Source organism: Chiloscyllium plagiosum, unplaced genomic scaffold, assembly GCF_037043375.1.
Source record: "Chiloscyllium plagiosum isolate Xiang-an unplaced genomic scaffold, Cpla_swu_hap1 HiC_scaffold_45, whole genome shotgun sequence".
Lineage (NCBI taxonomy): Eukaryota > Metazoa > Chordata > Chondrichthyes > Orectolobiformes > Hemiscylliidae > Chiloscyllium > Chiloscyllium plagiosum.
In genome coordinates this window covers 61,886,188-61,894,338 of record NW_028270183.1, presented here as the reverse complement: position 1 = coordinate 61,894,338, position 8,151 = coordinate 61,886,188, and the positions used below count along the sequence as shown (strand labels likewise).

General features: G+C 44.0%; 1 pseudogene across 1 annotated transcript; it reads left to right on the top strand.

The window, feature by feature from the left end:
* The first annotated feature begins 1,086 nt into the window (after positions 1–1,086).
* On the top strand, positions 1,087–2,573 carry LOC122547621 (Ig heavy chain C region pseudogene; annotated as a pseudogene). Its single transcript, XR_015754465.1, has 3 exons — positions 1,087–1,121; positions 1,408–1,718; positions 2,161–2,573. The product of XR_015754465.1 is annotated as an Ig heavy chain C region pseudogene (transcript).
* The last annotated feature ends 5,578 nt before the right edge of the window (positions 2,574–8,151 follow it).

The window sequence follows — 8,151 nt, the reverse complement described above, 5'->3', positions numbered from 1 at the left end:
TGTGTACTCAAGCCAGAGATAGATCGGCTCTTGTTTAGTACGGGGAGAAGGCAGGAGAATGGCTTTAGCCCGAAAGATTGATTTTCCTGCTCATCGGATGCTGCCTGACCTGCTGTGATTTTCCAGTATCATTCTGATCTAAACTCTGGATTGGCCGAACAGCCTTATTCTGATCCTCTACCTTATGATGTTGGGGTCTCAAAATGACGTGGTTAAAATATGCAGTGACCCTGACTTGAAAATAAATCAAAATGCGTTGAATGCTTCAACCCCTGCTCAGGAACGACGTGTTGGCCTTGGACATTGTACGACATCGATTTTTATCTGGTACTGAGCTCTTTAACTTCATTTATGGGATCAGACCACAGACCAAGTGGGTATCACATTTGATGAACTGGGATAAACGTGATCTCACTGAGCTTCTTTAAGATGCTCTCTGTAATTAGTGGATGTGGCAGGAGAATAAATTCTGGTGGGAATGCTACAATAGCGATGAATGAACGAGGAACTCGAGACAGGCTGATTTAGCCTTGTTTGGGGTGGCGATGTTTACAAAGTGAGTAGTGGATGTCTATAAAATTAGTGTACATTTCCATCGCGTTTGTAGATTAATTTAAGACGCTTTTGTTTTTATTTTCTCCCCTGCTCTATGAAAAAATTAAAAACTGCAGCTTGGTAAATAAAGTGAAAGTACAGACCAGTTATGAACTAACTGAATAGAGGGAAAGACTTAAGGAAATGGGTGTCCTTCTCGATATCCAATGCTGTACTCAATGTCTTGTTTTCAGATCTACTCCAAACACAGCCCATGAGGAACAATGACATAAATTAGAGAATGACATCACACCAATAACGCAAAGTATTTTTGATCACGTTAAATATAATGAACAGAATTTCCATGGCTGTTCACCGCTCCTGTAATACTTTAGAACTCTGCAAAGAGAATAATTATTATTTATTATAATTTGTCCAAAATTTGGGATATGATTTGGCAGTCAGCGTGACCAGCAGCACTTGCACCCAAGGGTTATGAACATGGAAACGAACTCATTATATTCAGATTACTCTTGTCACAAGTATCAATAGATGGTCTTAAGTGAGAGACAAACTCCGAAAGAAAGGTAATTCCATGGGTTACATGATGGTATCTTCGATGATTTTACTTTTTTCACAGGTTTCACTTGTTACAAAGCCAGTGTTCTTTAGGAATACTTACACAGGGTATGTTATAGGTAATAACAAATGCTTTCACAGATCAAAATACATCAACAATAGTAAGCATCGTTTCAGCAATGGTTGGGGTTGCCATTTTGAAGTTGGTGTCTTCACCCTGTGAAGGAGTAATCTGAAGATTGGCTGTTTGTATCAGAAAGGGGCATTTTTCATTGACTTTGATTTTTGTTTCAGAGAAGATACCGAGTGCCACATCAACACCGTTAAAATCCTCCCACCGCCAGTAGAACAAGTCTTACTGGAGGCGACGGTGACGTTAACCTGCGTTGTGTCCAATCTTCCTTCTGGAGTCAACGTGACCTGGAAACAAGAAAAGAAGCCTCTGAAATCAGAGATTGCTGAGCAGCCTGGACAGAATCCCGACAGCGTGATCAGCAAATTAGACATTTCTACTGAAGCCTGGCTGAGTGGTGTTACTTTTGAATGTGTGGTGTACCATCAGAGTCTACCGACTCCGCTGAGAGACTCCATCCACAAGGAGAAAGGTGAGCAGTGAGATTAAACCACAAAGGATCCTATGTGTAATCCGGATCCAGTTCCATCAATGACAGGCTTTGATTGGAAATGAACCAACACCGTTAGGAGCATTAATGATGCATCTGAAGGCAGGATAGCTAAGTAGCTGATTCAGAAAAAGATGGACCAAAGGATATTGTATTCTGATTAAGTCAGATAAGGTGGGAAGAAGCCTGGGTTGTGACGCCACCATCAGCAATGTCCTCGTTGTGGGCTGGAAACATGGAGACAACTTTCACATTAAACTTTCTGTTTTTTTACTGAACAGAATGTGTACCATACTGCTCCTTTCAAAAAACGAAAGTGAATAAATCCCAAATTAAACATGGCGCATTTTAATATTTAGCGAAATTGTGATATCGGTTCAGGATTTGTTTTGGTTGATTTATATTTGTCTCAAATATTCTGCAGTGATTAATCCGCTGGAGCCATCAGTGTCGGTCCTCCTGCCACCAACAGAAGAAATCTCCGCTCAGAGGTTTCTCTCCCTCACCTGTTTAGTGAGAGGTTTCTCCCCCCGAGAGATCTTCATCAAGTGGACAAACAATGACAAGCCGGTGAATCCCAGTAACTACAAGAACACCGAGGTGATAGCGGAGAGCGACAACACTTCCTTCTTCATCTACAGCCTGTTATCCATTACAGCGGAGGAGTGGGCCAGCGGTGCTTCTTACTCCTGTGTGATGGGACATGAAGCGATTCCATTGAAGATCATCAACAGAACAGTCGATAAATCCAGCGGTAAACCGAGGTTTGTAAACATTTCACTTGCACTGATGGACACTGTTAATTCATGTCAATAAAAATCTCAAAGTTGCATTTAATAATTCAACAGAAGTAATGAAGTGTTTTTTTGCCTCCCGTCGTGAGTTAAATACTGAATTAGTTGTTTCTCACTCTGACTTACATTCCATCTGTGTAGTTAAAGTGGATTATTAGCAGGTCTAGGATGAGTGTCTTGTGCAGTTAATGTTCTCTGCTCAGATACACCCTGGGTCAGAGATAGAGTAAAGCTCACTCATTGCAGGATTCCACCAAGTACCTTATTCATCCTAAATCCCTCTGTGACAAAATCTGACAATGTCCATTTTATGTCAAGAGTAGGGCACGAGTTTTGAACTTTGTGTTTTTGATTCCCCCCATTTGACATTCTTACAAAATTCATGTCAGTTTTAAACTGCCAAATTGCACCAATTGGAAATGTAAATTTAAGACACATTAAAATTAAATTTGATTGGAACATACCAATCATAAAGAGTGCAGAACAGTTTGAATGTAACCTTTGTGTCTGGGGAACTGCCAGGGATTTTGCGCCAGCGCATGAGTTGACAGAATGTATCTTTACTTTCACACCAAAGAGAATTAACAGATAAGTTGTTGTGGAGCAGAGGGGAGGGGAACGATGAATGGTCTGTCCTCTTGCTCCCTGTGCAGAGTTTTCATGGTAGATGTCCTCTGTAATGTAACCCAGTTGCTAACAGGGACAGTCAGCTTCTTGCTTACTGTCCAAAGATTTAACATTTCCATGCAAAACAATACCTTTGAAGCATGTTAGACACGCTTGGCTCTGTTAACAAATGATTAACATTGATTCCCATAATCCAATACTGGTGTTTGCATCGTCCCAGTTTGAATTCCATAGTTTTGTCTCAGTTTTCTGGAGCACATGGGATCAATTCTGGTATTCGAATACCTGATATCATTTTGTTTCACATACAGAACACAAGTAGACATTTTCTAATAAACATATTCAGAAATGTTATCTCTGGGGCAGTGGGGATTTGAACTCACGCCTTTTCTCTCAGAGACAGAAGTTCTATCACTGCAACAGAAGAGTTGCTCATAAAACGCTTATCTCTGCACGACGATGGGAAATGTTTCCTGCAACACCAAGGTCAAATCTAATTATGGGCAATGAATTAAAATTAGAACAATAAATTAGAATAATGAAAATTGCAGTCTGGTATGAGAACAGATGCAGAGAGATGATCGCATATACACACGTAATGACACATATACGGCTCTCACCTAAAGACATATTTATGTGCACACTCAAATGTGCATATAGATAAGATGTCTCACACGCATACTCGCACAGAGCCACACATGCAAGTGGTACTTGAACACTCACCTAAGCTCATACAAAAACTCACATACACCGAAAGAAAATCATTTGCACAAATGAACAGGAGTACTCACATATAACCATGAGAAACATCGACACACGGTAACACGCAAATGGGCATGAATACATATACATTCATACAGCACAATGCGTACAGACATACACACATGAACACACAGGTACAAAATCTGAAAAATGTCCTCCCACATGTCAACTCACACAGGCACGTAAATGCACAGAGATAAACATTAATATCATTATTTTCCCATTTTCAGAATCACAAACATTCGATGACAGAGGCAGCTTAATTAGTTATTATTAAACCACATTGATCAGCATGTATATGGTCGGTCATTTCCAGTGCGAGCAGCAGCGAAGGTAAGACCGTTTGGTTTTAAAAGTGCTTACCGGTAGCGGGCAGCGGTGTTTTTTTTTTTCTCTTTCACTCTCTCTTCACAGAAAGAGCGGGAGCACCAGGGGGAAGTGACGACGACCAGAGGGGCAGCCGAGACCCGGAAGCAGTTAGTGTAAGCTTACCTGGGTAGGTTTTTTCCCCCTTTAAAAGCGCGAAGGAGAGGAACCCGAGGCACTACACGGGTAGTGCCTCCCACCCGCCCTCCTCCTCTAACCTAATAATAACACCTGTTTTGGTAAGTAGGTAAGTGCTGAATTTTGCTTGTTGTATTCTTTAGACCCAGTTTTTTTAAAATAAAAGTTAGCTTTAGAGGGATGGCAGTGAAGGCAGTGCAATGTTCCTCCTGCAACATGTATGAGGTGAGGGATGCCATCGACGTCCCTGCCGATTACACTTGCAGGAAGTGCACCCATCTCCAGCTCCTCCAAGACCGTGTTAGGGAACTGGAGCTGGAGTTGGATGAACTTCGGATCATTCGGGAGGCAGAGGGGGTCATAGATCAGAGTTATAGGGAGGTAGTAACTCCAAAGATGGCCGATAGATGGGTGACAGTGAGGGGGACTGGGAGGAAGCAGCCAGTGCAGGGACCCCCTGCGGCCGTTCCCCTCAAGAACAAGTATACCGTTTTGGATACTTGTGGGGGGGATGACTTACCAGGGGTAAGTAACGGGGCTCAGGTCTCTGGCACGGAGCCTGTCCCCGTTACTCAGAAGGGAAGGGTGAAGAAGAGCAGAGCAGTAGTAATTGGGGACTCGATAGTTAGGGGCACAGATAGGCGGTTTTGTGGGAACGAGAGAGACTCACGTTTGGTATGTTGCCTCCCAGGTGCAAGGGTACGTGATGTCTCTGATCGTGTTTTCCGGGTCCTGGAGGGGGAGGGGGAGCAGCCCGAAGTCGTGGTCCATATTGGCACCAACGACATAGTTAGGAGGAGTGCCGAGGATGTTAGACAGGCTTTCAGGGAGCTAGGTTGGAAGCTCAGAGTTAGAACGAACAGAGTTGTTGTCTCTGGTTTGTTACCCGTGCCACGTGATAGAGATTCGAGGAATAGGGAAAGAGAACACTTAAATGCGTGGCTACAGGGATGGTGCAGGAGGGAGGGATTCCGGTTTTTGGATAACTGGGGTTCTTTCTGGGGACGGTGGGACCTCTATAAACAGGATGGTCTACACCTGAACCTGAGGGGCACCAGTATCCTTGGGGGGAAGTTTGCTAGTGCTCTTGGTGGGGGGGGGGGGGTTTAAACTAACTCTGCAGGGGCATGGGAACCCAGATTGTAGCTTCAGGTTGCAGGGCCTGGAGTGTAGGGAGGTTAGGAACATGGCATCAATTTCCAAGGAGGGTGTCTGTAAACAGGAAAGTGGCTTGAAGTGTGTATACTTCAATGCAAGAAGTATACGAAATAAGGTAGGTGAACTTGCAGCGTGGGTTGGTACCTGGGACTTCGATGTTGTGGCTATTACGGAGACATGGCTAGAACAGGGACAGGATTGGCTGTTGCAGGTTCCAGGATTTAAATGTTTTAGTAGGGTAAGAGGTGGGGGTAAAAGAGGGGGAGGTGTGGCATTGCTTGTCAAAGATAGTATTACAGTGGTGGAAAGGACGATGGATGAGGACTTGCCATCTGAGGTAGTTTGGGCTGAGGTTAGGAATAGGAAAGGTGAGGTCACCCTGTTAGGAGTCTTTTACAGGCCTCCTAATAGTCCTAGAATCATTGAAGAAAGGATAGGGAAGGTGATTCAGGAGATGAGTGACAGTAATAGGGTGGTTGTTATGGGGGACTTTAACTTTCCTGATATTGATTGGGAAAGCTATAGCTCAAGTTCGTTAGATGGGTCAGTGTTTGTTCAATGTGTGCAGGAGAGTTTCCTGACACAATATGTAGACAGGCCAACAAGAGGTGAGGCCATACTGGATTTGATTCTGGGTAACGAACCAGGCCAGGTGTTAGAATTAGAGGTAGGTGAGCACTTTGGGGATAGTGACCATAATTCGGTGATTTTTACACTCGTGATGGAGAGGGATAAGTGTGTACTACAGGGCAAGAGTTATAGCTGGGGTCAGGGAAATTATGATGCGGTGAGGCATGACTTAGGATGTGTGGCTTGGAAAAGTAGACTCCAAGGCAAGAGTGTAAATGATATGTGGAGCTTGTTCAAGGAGCAACTATTGAGTGTCCTTGATAATTATGTACCTGTCAGGCAGGGAGGAAAGGGTCGTGCGAGGGAGCCGTGGTTTAATAAGGAATTGGAATCCCTTGTTAAATGGAAGAGGGCGGCCTATCTCGAGATGAGACGTGAAGGTTCAATTGGGGCGATTGAGAGTTATAGGGTAGCCAGGAAGGACCTGAAGAGAGAGCTAAGAGCAGCAAGGAGGGGACATGAAAGGTCCTTAGTCGGTAGGATTAGGGAAAACCCTAAGGCTTTCTATAGGTATGTTCGGAATAAAAGAATGACTAGGGTAGGAATAGGTCCAGTCAAGGATTGTAGTGGGAAGTTGCGTGTGGAGGCGGAAGAGATTGGGGAGACACTGAATGAATACTTTTCTTCAGTATTTACTCAGGAACAGGGCATTGTCGTCGATGTGAATACTGAGTCACAAATAAGTAGAATGGATGGCTTTGAGGTATGTAGAGAAGAGGTGTTGGAAATCCTGGAAAAGGTGAAAATAGATAAGTCCCCTGGGCCTGATGGCATTTATCCTAGGATTCTCTGGGAAGCAAGGGAGGAGATTGCAGAGCCATTGGCCTTGATTTTTATGTCCTCTTTGTCTACTGGATTAGTGCCAGAAGACTGGAGGATAGCAAATGTGGTTCCCTTGTTCAAAAAGGGGAGTAGGGATAACCCTAGTAACTATAGGCCGGTGAGTCTCACTTCTGTTGTGGGCAAAGTCTTAGAGAGAATTGTAAGGGATAGGATTTATGCACATCTGGATAGGAATAATGTGATCAAGGATAGTCAGCATGGTTTTGTGAAGGGCAGGTCGTGCCTCACAAACCTTATTGAATTCTTTGAAAAGGTGACGAAGGAGGTTGATGAGGGGAAAGCGGTAGATGTGGTATATATGGATTTTAGTAAGGCATTTGATAAGGTTCCCCATGGTAGGCTACTGCAGAAAATACGGAGATATGGCATTGAGGGTGAGTTGGAGGTTTGGATTAGGAATTGGCTGGATGGAAGAAGACAGAGGGTAGTAGTTGATGGCAAAGTTTCTTCATGGAGTGCCGTCACTAGCGGTGTTCCGCAAGGATCTGTTTTGGGACCATTGCTGTTTGTCATTTTTATAAATGACCTGGAAGAGGGGTTAGAAGGTTGGGTGAGCAAGTTTGCGGATGATACGAAAGTCGGAGGAGTTGTTGACAGTGAGGAAGGATGTGGCAGGTTACAGCAGGACATAGAGAAGCTGCAGAGCTGGGCATAAAGGTGGCAAATGGAATTCAATGTAGCTAAGTGTGAGGTGATTCACTTTGGGAAGAATAACAAAAAGATGGGGTACTGGGCTAATGGTCGGATACTTGGTAGTGTGGATGAGCAGAGGGATCTTGGTGTCCATGTACACAGATCTCTGAAAGTTGCCACCCAGGTAAATAGTGCGGTGAGGAAGGCATATGGCGTACTGGCTTTTATTGGTAGAGGAATTGAGTTCCGGAGTCCTGAGGTCATGATGCAGTTGTATAAGACTCTGGTGCGGCCGCATCTGGAATATTGTGTGCAGTTTTGGTCGCCATACTATAGGAAGGATGTGGAGGCACTGGAACGGGTGCAGAGGAGGTTTACCAGGATGTTGCCTGGTATGGAAGGAAGATCGTATGAGGAAAGATTGAGACACTTGGGTCTGTTTTCATTAGAGAAAAGAAGGTTTA